The following is a 14,729-nucleotide window of genomic DNA, read 5'->3' as shown; positions in this document are numbered from 1 at the left end:
AGACTTGTTTGCATGGTCCATGGAACAGCCTTGAGGTAACCCTTGCTCCCTGTGCGTAGCACCACCGCAGACTGCAGGGGGGACATCGGAGATGTGAATTTGAAAAGGAGCTTCGGCCGATTTTGCCTTTGTGCCTCATTGATCGACTGAATATCGAGCACTCTGTCTGTGCTTGTGTGAAATGGATAGCTTAGTAAGCATTTTTCTAATCAGGCTCACATTGTGGGCCAACTCTCTCTCTATTTCTCTCTCTCTCTCTCTCTCTCGCTCTCTTCTTTCGTACTTCACCACCACTCTCACTCTCTTTTTAACCCGCCCTCTCTCTCACTTTTTTCTGCATCCACTTCTCTTTATTCCTCTTTCTCACCTTTTGTTTTCTTTTTCTTTCTGCTTTCTCTCTCCCCTTGTCTCTCTCGTCTTGTCCTCCGCCTCTCTGTTTTGATCATCTGAACATTAGGATAAGCATGTTGTGATACTTCAGATCAATGCTATTTTTATTTGTTATTGATCCTGATGTGATTTCAGTTACCAGTGGATTTCAGTCTCAACCAGGATGAGGACAAACCAGAGAGATTTAAGCTATAGAATCAAAAACTATTTCAAATGCATTGCTTTACTTTTATTAGGTATGCTTCCATTGCATCTTAAAGAGATGTTTACATGGCAAATGGAGCAGTTGCTTTGAAAAAAACTAATAATAAGGCTGTAGTCACGTCACAATGCACATGAGATTTTTATTTTTTCCTGTGAAATACTGATCTCTCATAAGGTGAGTTTAATTATTTTCTTGTGTCTTGGATTTGATATAACTGCATGCATACATTTTTAATAGATGTAGGTAAATTAGTTGATGTAAAATTACAATATGTTGATTGTCTACCTAAACATATATGTTAAAAATGCTGCTAGTAAAGCTGTAAGGCTTTAACATTTTCTCTGTCTCTGGTCACTATGGTGTTTTGCAAATATTGAGGGATTATTAGACTTTTCACTATGTTGCCACTGTGATTAGATTTCCTGAGTGCATTTTCACTCATGTCAGACATTGCTGAAATTATATCAGAAGTACAGAAATCATTATTTTGCCAGAGAATCATTATGTGTGTGATATAATCTCAACATTATTTATGTTTAAACTGGCTGTATAAACATAATATACATATTAAAAAGCACACAGAAATATTTTTGTGATAGTGTACTGTATTTCTTAGAGAAAAAAAAAAGAAGATATAATTGAAAATATGATTTACCCTTTACTTGAAGTTTTATGTGCTCAATATTGCCTAGTGCTTTAAAATAATCTTTAAAAAATATAAGAAATAAATACAAGAAAATTGTAATTCGAAACATCAAATGTGCAAAAATAAAAGTAATTTATAGAAGTGTAATAATTTCGAAATAAGTAGTGAGTGTTTGTGTTTTAATACAATATTTTGAAATATTACAACATAAATGAAATATTTTTGAAATGATATAAATGTTTATTTTTATGCAAAAAAATAAATAAATAAAATGGGTGAATATTCTTGAAATTTCTGTGCTTGTGTATTCATAAAATGTACCATATATTTCTAAATGTATAAAATATATATTTACATATAATATAGAAATTTCAGTTGTGCTGTTTATTTGTAAATTTGTTAGATCATAGCTGTTTTATGGGAAATTAGTAGCGTTGTATATTATTAACCACTATAATGAGTGTTGTGAATATGAATTAATTTTTCTTGACCTGTTCAGTTAAATTCTGGTGAAAGATTGAGAATGCACTGAACTGGGTGTTTATTTTTTGAGAAATTTGATTGGATGAAGCCCCGTGCAGCATACCACACGCGCCATGTTAGTAGCTGGCGGTGAGGTCACAGAAAATGGAAGCTCAAGGTCTGAATTTAGACTGGAAATTACACTCTGTCTGATTCCATTTTACTGGCTATTGTTATAAAAATACAGGCCATTTTTGCACATTAAACTGCAACAACATTAAAAGTATAATTGGTAAATCATTTCCAGTCTTTGTGTCTCGAACAGCTGCTCAGAAGCCAAAGCCTTTTTTAAATTTTAAGCATGTTTTTGTGATCTGAGTATGTAACTTTAGGTTACGAATATTACGATTATTTTCACTCCATTATTTAATTATTTTTAAATATAACTTATGCCTTAAGGCCATAATGCAGCCATAGGAAAGATGTAGGTATATTGTTGTGTAGAAGCTATTTCCATTTTAAATTGTTTAGGTTATTTTTATCTTTATATTTGCTAAATATTTTGTATAATTAGACTGATGAAGATATAAATTAGCAAGTGTGATTATTTTTCTGAAAGGAAACATTTTAAAGATTTATTTATATTTAAATTAATGCCTTGTGCCCTTCAAAGTCATTTTAGGAAAAGCTCTGAAAAGCATTTGATTTGTTTAAAAAGAAAAAAAAATACACAAATATTATACACATATTTTATAATTTTATGTTCAAAGAGAAAGTACATAGCCAATGGAGTAAACAAACAGACAACAATAATTGGCCAACGTTCACCACCGGACAATGTGTCCCAGCAAATGACTTTCACCATACTGCAATTACATCATCGAGGATTTGCGGTATGCGTTAATGACCATGTCAGTTGTAATGTCCATTTTTGTGTTTTGACTTTGAGACAGCCATCAATATGTTCTTTAAGCTCGCTCGAACGTGTGACTCACAATAGACAATGAAGCCAAGACCAGCTGTGAATGTCTGTTGAGCTCACTCTATGCATTATTTATAGTCACATCAGTAGGTTATGCTGAAAGCTTGACCCTGCCACATGACATTGTCTCCAACACATTCACGTTCTGGTCACCAAATGATAACCCGCTCAATCTGCCAGCATTCTCACTGCCTTTCAGTCCTCATAATACATTTTAAAAGAGCTGTTATTTTAGTCTCTCTATATCTCATTAATCTGTCTTTCTCGCATACACCCAGAATTCCCTTTTTGTTGTTACAGATACATACACATCTCTCGTTACTATAGAGATTAAAAAATTAAAGGGATAGTTCACCAAAAAAATTTTATAAATGAAATCCTGCCATAATTTACTTATCCTTATGTTGTTGCAAAACAAATTGTCTTTTATTCTTCGGTGGAACACAAAAGAATAGCCTCAGTCACCATTCACTTTCATTGCAAGAAATTGTAAAAAAAAATAATGAAAGTGAATGGCTACTGAAAAGGTAACATTCTCCCTTCTCTTGTTTTGTGTTCAGGACTTCCCCCTCAGTAAACAGCACAAACAGATCCCTCTCTGCATGACTCAGATGATCAAAACACCAGTATCTGTTGAATTGTCTGAAAACTGTTAAATGCCCTCTATATTATGTCAAGATACAGCTTGTTGTGAAGTGTGGTGTAAACTAGTCATCGCACAAAAGATGACGGTCACCACAGCCCCTGCATCCCCCAAAGGCAGGACTCTGCTCATAAATGCAGCAAGCACCCTGACCATAAACACACACAAACTTAAGTGGATTTTAAACAGGTTGAAGCACTGAAACAGACAATAAGACTTTGCTGCCCATGTTTAATAATACAGCCAATGTTGGAGCCTGGGTAGCTCAGCCTATACTGACGCTGACTACCACCCCTGGAGTCGGGAGTTCGAATCCAGGGCATGCTGAGTGACTCCAGCCAGTGCTCCTAAGCAACTATATTGGCCCGGTTTCTAGGGAGGGTAGAGTCACATAGGGTAACCTCCTTGTGGTCACTATAATATGTAGTTCTTGCTCTCGTTGGGGCGCATGGTGAGTTGTGCGTGGATGCCAGAATTGCGTGGGCCTCCACATGTGCTACGTCTCTGCGATAATGCGCTCAACAAGCCATATGATAAGATGCGTGGATTGACAGTCTCAGACGCGGAGGCAACTGAGATTCATCCTCTGCCACCCGGATTGAGGTGAGTCACTACGCCACCACGAGCGCATTGGGAATTGGTCATTCCAAATTGTGGAGAAAAGGGGAGAAAATACAAAAAAAATTATTATAATAATAATCCAACCAAAGCAGTGTTGGTGTGTCACTTGCAAACAATTTTTTTTTGGTCTTAGATATCTATAAAACGAGTCTTGCGAAATGGATAATAACATGTGAATAGAGCAAACAGAAGTCCAAGTGAACAAATAAAATATGTGAATCCAGCATCGAAATGTTCTTAGACAATGTATGATAGTTAACTATATGTGTATAATATTTGAGATTATTTTACATGTTCTAACATGCCGTGGGGTACAGAAGTCTGAGATTGCAATTAAATATCTTGTCTTTTGCATTCTTTTTCGATAAAATAAGAAAAAGTTTAATTAAAATTATATTATCAGCCAAAACTATATAAAAAAAAAGTGCATTCATTTTTTGGGGTTTGTTGGTATGTCTCCCTTTTGCTTTAATGACAGCATGCACTTGAGATGACATAGACTCCTCAAGTTTGTGCAAAACCTGGTGATCCATGTCAACCTGCATGATTTGATAGTGTTTCAAAGAGCATCTTGTGTGCTTCAGTGGAAGCAAGAAAATCTGACCTTTTGTATAAAGGCATAAAAGTGGTCAATGTCACAAATGTGTTTACATTTGATAATTTTTGCTGAAATAGTACAGAAACTGAACTAATTAATCTTCATTTAATGTCATAGCTTTTCTTTGTTTATTTATTTTTTATTCCACAACTTTATTTCAGTTTCAATTAAATGATTCCAGATTTGCTATGTGCCCTTTTGGTGCCAACTGTATGATTATTGATCTTGAGAGAGTTTGAGCAGAAAAGGAATGACCTAAAGGCATGACTGGGAGAAAAGCCCAGGGAGAAGATTGGGTTCATTCTGTCTTTTCTCTCTCCCTCTCCCTTTCTCCTGCTGCCATTGTGTGCCATGCAGGAATGTGCTTGCTTTTCATTTCTTTCTTTGTGTCTGCCCCTCAGGCCCTAGCAGGCAGTGTCTTATGCCACAGCAGGGTCAGGTCAAACACAGAGACACATTCATGGCCACATCAAGTTTATGTGAGAATCTGGTCCTTCCCTGTCCCTGATTTCCATATGAATTGTTAAAAAAATAGCAGTCCTGTGAGGGGGCGTTCAGTTTTAAAATGGCCTCATCCCTTTTGTTCCTTCTGAGCTGAAACGCTCCTATTAAACCCATTGAAAGCATATGTCATCATTGACAAAATCTCCTTTAGCCTAACCACCTGTGAACTTTGCCTTTATGAAACACCAACAGAGAGCATATATTTAGAGACACTATGAAACTGGAAATTACTCATGCCTAAATAATCAATGCATTTGACATATACGCATCTAAAATGTCATGCTTTGTTGTGTAATAAGACTATCTGACAAGAAGGATATAGTATAATGGTTACACCGTTATCATGTAAACAGAGGCTTCTCATATATACTGTACAGTGTGGTTAAAAAATCTGAGTCCACTTTGAAAATATGGGATAAAAAATATTTTTTAAACCTTAAAATAAAAAGATTTGACTAATTTAATACAAAGAAATGATGTGAAGAAAAATAACAAACTGAGGATTCTGCAGTAGTTCACTAATCAAATAAGTACATTTGAGACATTGACCATGTTAACCCCTTTTACAAATGTTACAGACGTCCTTGCATCTATTGAAGCACACAAAATGCTCTTTGGAACATTCTCAAATCATGCTGGATAACGTGGATCATCAGGCGTTGCACAGATTTGTAAAATCCTTACAAGTTGCATGCTAGATCATTAAAGCAAAATGGACATAAGAAATATAAAGAAATTCTGAAATTCACGTAAATGTTTTAGTTCAACTTTTCACTTAAATTGCTATGCTGATAATATTATCTGTCATTTTAAAAAATACAGTTGAACTTTTTTTAATTAAATTGGAAAAGTGCAAAATAGAAGCATTTTCACAACATTTTTAGTTTGAGTAAATAAGCTATATTCCAGCCTATCACAGTTTGGGATTTCTGGACATGGAGCAGGACACATCTTGAAGGGCTGGCCAGTTTAATTACTTTTCTTTGATAACACACGTGTCCAGTGACCCCGCCACACTTTCCCATGCCCTCTGTTGCCCATCCATTTAAACAGACACCCCCATTCCCTCCCATCCTCCATAGACAGATCAGCCTGGGTCATCAGACTTGACAACGACAATGTGTAAGACTTCCCTCTCTGTGTGATGTCATAGAGGTGTGCTGTCCAATAATTAGAGAGATAGACAGTGATTGGGCAAGGTAGAGGAGCTCAACAAATCAACCTCCTCCTACTGTCTCTTCTTTAGCATATTTGCACCATGCAGTGAGTTCAAATGTTTCACCTAATGTATTCCGAATAAGTAATTGTAATAAAACCAACACTCTTGACCTTTACATGAATGTTAAAGGAATATTCCAGGTTCAATACAAGTTATGCTGAATGTACAGCATTTTTCGCATAATAATGTTTACCCAAAAAATTTATTTTGATTTGCCCGGCCTTTTCTTTAAAAAAAAGAAAAATTCGAGTTCACAATGAGGCACAATGGATTTGAATGGGGGCCAACTTTTGAATGTTAAAATACTCACTTTTTCAAAAGAATAGCCACAAGACATAAACAATAAGTATGTTAACATGATAATGTGTAATGTGTATGTGTAATAAATGTGTAATAAAATCACTTATTAACCTTTTCTGTGTAAAGTTATAGCATATTTGCCATGATGATGTAGTCAACAAACCCAAAAATGACAATTTAAACAACTTTATCGCTCAAATAATACATGAGTTTTAACAGAAGATTTTAAAACCTCCAAAAAATGGTCCCATTCACTTCAATTGTAAGTGCCTCACTATAACCTTGATTTTTGAATTTTTTTAAAGAAAGGAGGAATGAATCGAAATACATTTTTGAGGTAATCAACATTATGCTACAAATACTGTCGATTGAGCTTAACTTACATTGAACCTGGAATATTCCTTTAACCTGAGGATGTAGAAAAACTTTTTACACTGAGTTGCAAATATTACATTTTCCTATTAGTAATTACTAATATGTACAATATTTATAAGCAGATTTACAAAATTACAACACTAATACATAGATGGTGTATGTATAGAATGTGGGTAATTAGTATTTACACAGCAATTACAAACTTGAATACCCAGTAACACAAACACTGTTCAGCATTACCTCAAAATGCAATAATAATAATACAAACTATTTTATTATCACCATTATACTTAAGTCTTTGATTCCATTTTGAGTCCATTTGATTTCTTTTGTCAGAGATTAAACAGGTTCACAAATTGTTGTAATCAACTGACTTATTTTGTTAACTGAATATTGATGGATAAAACTATTTTATTTTATATATCATATCCTATAAATCTCTGGTTTATTGCATTTCAAATCTCTTAATCTTCCTCTTTAATAACTCATTTTAACTCATGTCTAACTTGTATCTGGAGGGCTCTTTTTCTGCTGAATGTGGTTATATGCATCTATTATTCATACAGCGATCTTCTTGTGATTAAGTCATCTCTTTGTGGACATGGATGTCCTCACTCATCAGTGTTTTCGGACTTGTGGACAGATCTTGCTGTGAAGCGAGGGAATATCTTGCCAGCTTGACACACACACAGAAGGAGAGCATGACATCAGGACTTTGTCATTTGGAAGATCTATTCAAGGATTACAGTGGAGAATGAGCCCCAGACTGGAGGAGGCTTATTTAACTGAAACTCTAGCTGTTTTCGCTACCATTTTCTCTCCAATAGTTCTGGAAGTGCATAGCTTGGAAGAGCTAGCATATCATACACCTCCTCTCTTAATTCTGATAACCTTTGTGCACAAATTGAGAATACAAAAGAGGCTGTGTCCACATGATAACATCACATGAAAGCCCCCCCCCACACACACACACAAATATTATAAAGACTACAAAACATGGTTCTTCTAAACATTCTCTAGAAAAATTTACATTTATATTAAAGTCCAGGAAAAGTTTGAACTGTATTATATTTTTTTGTATGTGTTTATTTTACTTTGTTCACAATATATATTTTGAGATTAGCTTGGTGTGTAACATGGTGAGTAAATTCTTGTCAACACATTGAACACATTCTGTTTAAATATAATAAACTGTCTTTGGTTGGGTTACATAATTCAAGAGTAATTATAGTTGTCATAGTTCCAATATAGTTATCAATTGCATAATGACTGTAATTATGTGATTATATTTTCCATAAAAGTAAACATTACAATTCTCAACTGCCATATATCTAGAATGGCATGCATTAATTTCCTTCTTTTCAGTGTTTATATGTATATACTCTATATATGTACACAGTAAAAATATGTATGTATGTATATTTTATTTCATCTTATTAATTTATTTCACTTAAAAAACTGAATATTAATAGATAGCATCATTAAAGTTCCTTTCATTTAATAGATAGCATAAAACACACACACACACACACACACACACACACGTTGGTCTACCTATCATTATGAGGACTTTCCATAGACAAAATAATTTTTATACTGTACAAACTACATATTCTATCCCCTAAACCTAGCTATCTGCATTTTTACATTTTCAATAAAACATCCTAGGGACACTAGAAATGCCCTCATAAAACACATTTATAGCATAATACCCTTGTAATTACCAGTTTTAACATAAAAAGGTGTCCTCGTAAACCACATAAACACACACACACACACACACACGTATAAAGCATTTTGTTTATCTTTGCCGCAAAAACACTGTAACACACATCAATAGTGACGAGCATGAATTAATTTGCTGAATCTGACTCTCTCTCTGTCTCTCTCTCTCTCTCTCTCTCTCTCTCTCTCTCTGCAATGCAACAGAGAAAAATTCCTGTGGATATCAGTGAACCATTAGACACCCGAAGTGCTTCTTTTGCCTTGTCATTTCTCCTAACAAGTGTCCTGATTTTGGCAAAACACTTTGGAAATGTAATGCTTCCTTTGTATTCGTCACAGGTGTTTGTACAGCGTACTTGTACAGGAGAAAAGAACATCAGCAGAAGCATGTTCTGACAATTCTGCTCTTCAAAAATCAAAAAGTCAAAGGTTGGATTCTAGTTTAATTGAGATATCAACCAGCAAGATTAACATAAAACTAATATTCAAAATGTAGCACGCCAGGAATGAATTTAGAACTCTGTTTCTATGTTGAAATATTCCAGGAATGGTAATTTCAAGTAAATGTTTAATCAACCTTTTTCTATGGCATGTAATAAGTGATTGCAGATAGATAAACTCACAATGAAAGCCTCTTCTTTCCAGCAGGCACCAGGATTTCCTCATACACATTCATCTTCAACCCAAAGAACTGATTGGAGTGGAAATAAGAGTAAATGAACTGTACTTTTCTTTCAATAAATATTGAATATAACAGAAACATCTAATCAACAACAATATAAATCTGAACTCTGTTCTCTCCTCTCACCTGTCTAATACAGCTCTCCTAAATACCATTATTTCCCAAACACAAGGGTATATCTTGCTAGAGTAAATGTTAACCTAATATGTAAACATAAATGTTCATATATATTTATAAAAACCACAACCATTAGCCAAACATATGTGTTATTCATTTTTCTAATATTTATTTAATTGCCTCCCAAAAGGCTCTTGAAAAACATACTGTACAAATGCATTCAGCAATTTAACTTTGTTTGATTCAAGAAATTCCACAATCACCAGAGGAATTTAAACAAGATTTTTCTAATCTGTCTTAATCCTCTGTGAACTCCAATTCCAATTTTCTTGATCTAAACTTGACCTACTACTCCCATGCATGGCACCTCAGACCAGAAACCTCAGCTTGGCTAATTGGGTCATCTTGCCAACTCGATAAGGTTTTAAACAAGCATTCTCAAAAGGGTTGCTTTTAGTCTTTAACTTAACTTGCATTATAAGCCTGCACTGTAAGTAAGTTTTTTCACGGCCACAGAAATGTCAATCATCGCCATATCCATATCTTTTTACAGTCAACTTCAAAAATGGTTTGTATGGCTGATCGAAGCACTAGATGAAGATTGACACCACAACAAATGCAAGTGTTTTTGCATTTTTTTCTTCTCATTTGTATGAAACTTGAAAGTGAAATTTTAGGTAGACTACACTATTATATAGCATATAGGACTGTAATATAAAACCATGCAACCCAGTCTCGTGAAAATTCATACATATTTTACAAGTTGGCTATTATGTATGATTTTGTATGAGTTTGTTCGTATGAATTGGTACGATTTCATCACGTGCAAATGTCTAATGCGGAAGCACGAGTTTCATGCACGAGGCGTTAAGGACATGCTTATTAATATTATGCCCTTGCCCAAACCTCTTATCTAAACCTAACCGATCAACAGTGTGTAAACATGATAGGAAGCTGCTGTGTGTGACAGAAGCAAGTAATTGTTGTGTATTTGATGAAAATGATGTCCAGCGATGTAATTGGCTGTAGTGAAAGTCATACGATATCATACAAAATTGCCAAATTTAGAAAATTTGTATAAATCCTTATGATTTCCCCATGAGAGTGTGTAGAACCATGGAGTGACGAAAAGTTAAAGTTGTCTGCTGTGGGCAAAGACAAAACTGGACTAGGCACATGTGCAGCTAAAAACCTCCGATAACTTATGAATGATTATAGAAGTTTTTTTTTTATAAAAGTAACATTGCTTTTAAAATGTTTAATAAAACAATATACATTTGGCACCAAAAATACAATAAATATTTTTTTGTATTAATTAGCACATATATTACTCTAGAGAATCATTGATTACATACCTGACTGTAAAATCTCCAAAAACAATATTGAACCAGGAACTGCTGAAAATAAATATACTCTCTCATTTTCACATCACTCAATAAGTAAAAGACTGGAAATACAGATCAGGCCGTGAACCTGTCTGGAATTCAAGCACAAAGCTGGCTTTTTGCCCAATTTCAGCTTCAGCTGATAAGTCACACAGAGCTTGTTTAAAGAGTGAGTACAAGCACAGAGGGGAAAAAAATTCCCCATTATTTAATTTTCTTTTTTTTAATAATACTTATAATAATAATAATAATAATAATAATAATAATAATAATGTATTGGATTCCCAAAGATTCTCTCCATTTACATGCGCAAAAGCAAATAACAGCACAGACAAACTTTTCATAGAGAATGAAGATCACACTTACCATAGTTTAGAGAATCATAAATTGGAGTATAGTATCCTCCTTTATAACAGTCTATTCCATTTAAAGTTTTCAAATATCTGCTGTCTAGACCACGCTGAAACTTGGAACTACAGAAATGAAACGACCTTCCCTTTTCCACGGCACCACAATCTATTACCCCCTCCCCTCTCCATCCGGCACCCCTCCTATCTCATCCATGAGTGGAATAGCTTTAAGTGCCTGACAGGCAGAAAACCGGCTTCAGCATTGTGCAGCTCTAATGTTTCCCGGTCCGTTCTCCAACGAGAGTGGTTATTTACAGAAAAAAAGGGTTGGAAAGTAAAGCACAAAAGATACCTCAGAAGCGAGGACTTTATAATTCTGTCTGCAGGGTCGAGTACATGAGGAGCAGGTTTAAGTTGCCAGCGCTTCTCTGATAGTTTATAGAGCACCGAGAACGAGAGGGATAGGAGGGGGAGGAGGCGAAGCTCTGCGAGTGAGGAAACTGCGCATATTCCATTCCCTGCAGAAACTTCCTCCCTATCCCTCTCTCATATGAGCCTCTGGCCCTTGTCTAAGCACTGGAATGCAAAGGCCATGCTTCAAGAGGCCCACACAGTCAAGCCCCTAAAGTCACTTCTCATTGACCTCAAGTTTAACACAAATATGGGTATATACTGCACTGTGTATAAATATATATATATATATATATATATATATATTTATTTTTTCCTCTCTTTTTTTGTGATGTATATGTCCTGTTGTTGGGCCTAGAGCCTGTAATAAAGTTTTAAAAAAATATATATATATATGTGTGTGTGTGTGTGTGTGTGTCAAAATCACTAATACTTCTAAATTAATATTCAGGATGTGCCAAATGTGAGTAAAAATAAAATGTTACTTTCCAGTTACTTTCTAGTAACCTTATTAGGAACTGCAACATAATATAATACATACAGTAGTTAAAATGAATATTACTGTAACCACAAACTGTGGTTACAGTAAGGCGGTTAAAATGGAAGTGAATGGGGTCAGTCCTTAAAATATAAAAACACTTAGTGTTTCAAAAGTATAGCCACAAGACTTTCACATTATATGTGTTTACACAATTTTATTGTGACAAAATCAGGGATTTACCGGCATTATGCCATATACCAGATTACAGGGTTTTCTGGCGTATCGTCATCATGACAATGAAGTTGTAATATTGGATATTTCTTGGACTAGGCACATGTGAATAAAACAATTTACATTTAGCACCAAAAATACAATAAAATTTGTTGTATTTCAATATTAGTTTTTTTATTAATTACCATATACATTACTCTCGAGAACCATTGATTGCATACCTGACTATTCCTCGTATTGAGCCTCAAAAATGAAAATATTAGATACAAAATCATGATGTGTCTTTAAATTTTGGTCCATTTGTATTGAGATACAGAGAATAGCTCATCTTGCATATACTGTGAGTGAAAATGACATGCTCTATTTGTCACCAATTTGTAGCTTGTTTCATAATTTTGAGTCACTTTGACCCAGAACACATTTTGAATTAATGCTCTGACCTATAAAGAAAAGTCTCAGCTTACTAATGATGTTATAATTATTATATTGTCAAATCATTGTCAAGATACGATCATTCCTTTTTTACTATAACTCAAAGTGTGTTTCTGGGTCAAAGTGGCTCAAAATATTGAAGCGGGTCACACATTCATGGGAATAACAGCTAACTGATTATATTTTTACAGGGACAAAAATATTTTATAAAGATAATGGAAAATACAGTTTCATGGCTGGTCAGAAATATTTATGGGTTATAGATTGTCTAAACTCACCCTCTACTGACATGTGTCAAAAGAAGTTCATTTTTGACAGTTCTTCCACCATTATATTTCCAAGTGTGTATGTCTGGGGATTGGCTGTTATCTGTCATATATGTCATGATCAAAACAAACACATGTATGTTTTGAATGTCAAACAAGTCAAGGGTTATTTTCCATATCAAATTGTCGCAGAAAAAGAGAGCTACCGTGCCTTGAGGTAGGTTGTGATCTAATGATGACTTTTTCCATCTGGTTTCACACGCACTCAATGAACAGAACATCAGTGTTTGACCATAAACACAAACTTCATGCTCATATGACCAGGATACACTTCCTCTGGCCTTTTCCTTCCCCAGACTGTCTTAAGGCAATCACAAGACATTAACTGACATAAAGTCTCTTTTTCTTAACACTATTTCTTGCAATGCACTTCTACCTCAAGATATGCAGAACTCAAGAGGGCTTTAGAGCTATCAACTGCTCAAGTCTATTCCAGACCACACACTTGCTCCAGTGCTGCTTAGCACTTAAATTAGAATCAACCTTGTCTTCACAGTGCCCTTTTCGAGAATTATTCTTGAGACTAATCAGACCCCAGGGATCTAGACCACAGTGCTGAGGGCCCAGAATAGGGTCTATTAGATGCCCATTTGGACTTAAGCCAGCAAAGCACAAATGACAAGTGGAGAAAGTGTTTGCTCCACCTATGAGGCCCTTATGGAAAAAAAAAAAAAAAAAAATGACCACACAGAAACATTTTGTGTGCTTTATTTTTTACTAATTATGCTCATGTCTGACAAATCTGGACCTTTTTAAAATATATTTTTTAATAATATGAATCAATAAGAAACAGTTAAAAGGATAGTTCACCCAAAAATTCTCTCATCATTTACTCACCCTCATGCCATCCCAGATGTGTATGACTTTCTATCTTCTTCAGAACACAAATTAAGACTTTTAGAAGAATATTTTCAGCTCTGTAGGTCCATACAATGCAAGTGAATGGTGACCTTTGTAGCTCCAAAAATCACATAAAGGGAACATAAAAGTAATGCATATGACTCCAGTGGTTAAATCCATATATTCTGAAGTGATATGATAGGTGTTGGTGAGACACAGATCAACATTTAAGTCATTTTTTACTCTAAATCTCCACTTTCACATTCACTTTCAGATGTGAAAGTACATGTTTCTTTCAGATGTAAAAGTGAAAGTGGAGATTTAGAGTAAAAAAAGAAATTTTGATTTGTTTCTCACCAAGTCCTATTGAATTGCTGAAGATATGGATTTAATCACTGGAGTCATATGGATTACTTTTATGTTCCCTTTATGTGATTTTTGGAGCTACAAAGTTCTGATCACCATTCTCTTGCATTATATGGACCTACAGAGCTGAGATATTCTTCTAAAAAATGTTGTGTTAAGCAGAAGAGAGAAAGTGATACTCAGCTGGGATTGCATGACGGTGAGTAAATGATGAGAGAATTTTCATTTTTGAGTGAACTATCTCTTTAATAGCTTGTTTTCCTCAGTTATGCACCAATTGGATGATTTAACAAACATATTATATGAATTATGTATTTAAAAAATCCTTTTTTTTTTGCACACAGAAAAAGATCAAAACGTCAAACACCCAAACAGAATTTACCAGGAATTTAAATATTCTACAGCAATATGATGTTTAAGAGATGTAAGGCGGGTGAA

At 34.7% G+C, this 14,729-nt stretch overlaps 1 long non-coding RNA gene and 1 pseudogene across 1 annotated transcript; both read right to left on the bottom strand.

Moving 5' to 3' along the window:
- Nucleotides 1–14,729, bottom strand: part of LOC127632111 (arsenite methyltransferase-like) — a 61,981-nt pseudogene that overhangs the window by 22,394 nt on the left and 24,858 nt on the right.
- On the bottom strand, nt 5,606–11,632 carry LOC127632120 (uncharacterized). Its single transcript, XR_007969046.1, has 3 exons — nt 11,221–11,632; nt 9,294–9,361; nt 5,606–7,621 (listed from the first exon to the last, which is right to left on the bottom strand). It is a non-coding gene; the product is annotated as an uncharacterized LOC127632120 (long non-coding RNA).

Source organism: Xyrauchen texanus, chromosome 38, assembly GCF_025860055.1.
Source record: "Xyrauchen texanus isolate HMW12.3.18 chromosome 38, RBS_HiC_50CHRs, whole genome shotgun sequence".
NCBI classification, from domain to species: Eukaryota; Metazoa; Chordata; class Actinopteri; order Cypriniformes; family Catostomidae; genus Xyrauchen; species Xyrauchen texanus.
Note: the sequence above shows the minus strand (reverse complement) of the source record. Positions and strands in the feature narration are given on the sequence as shown.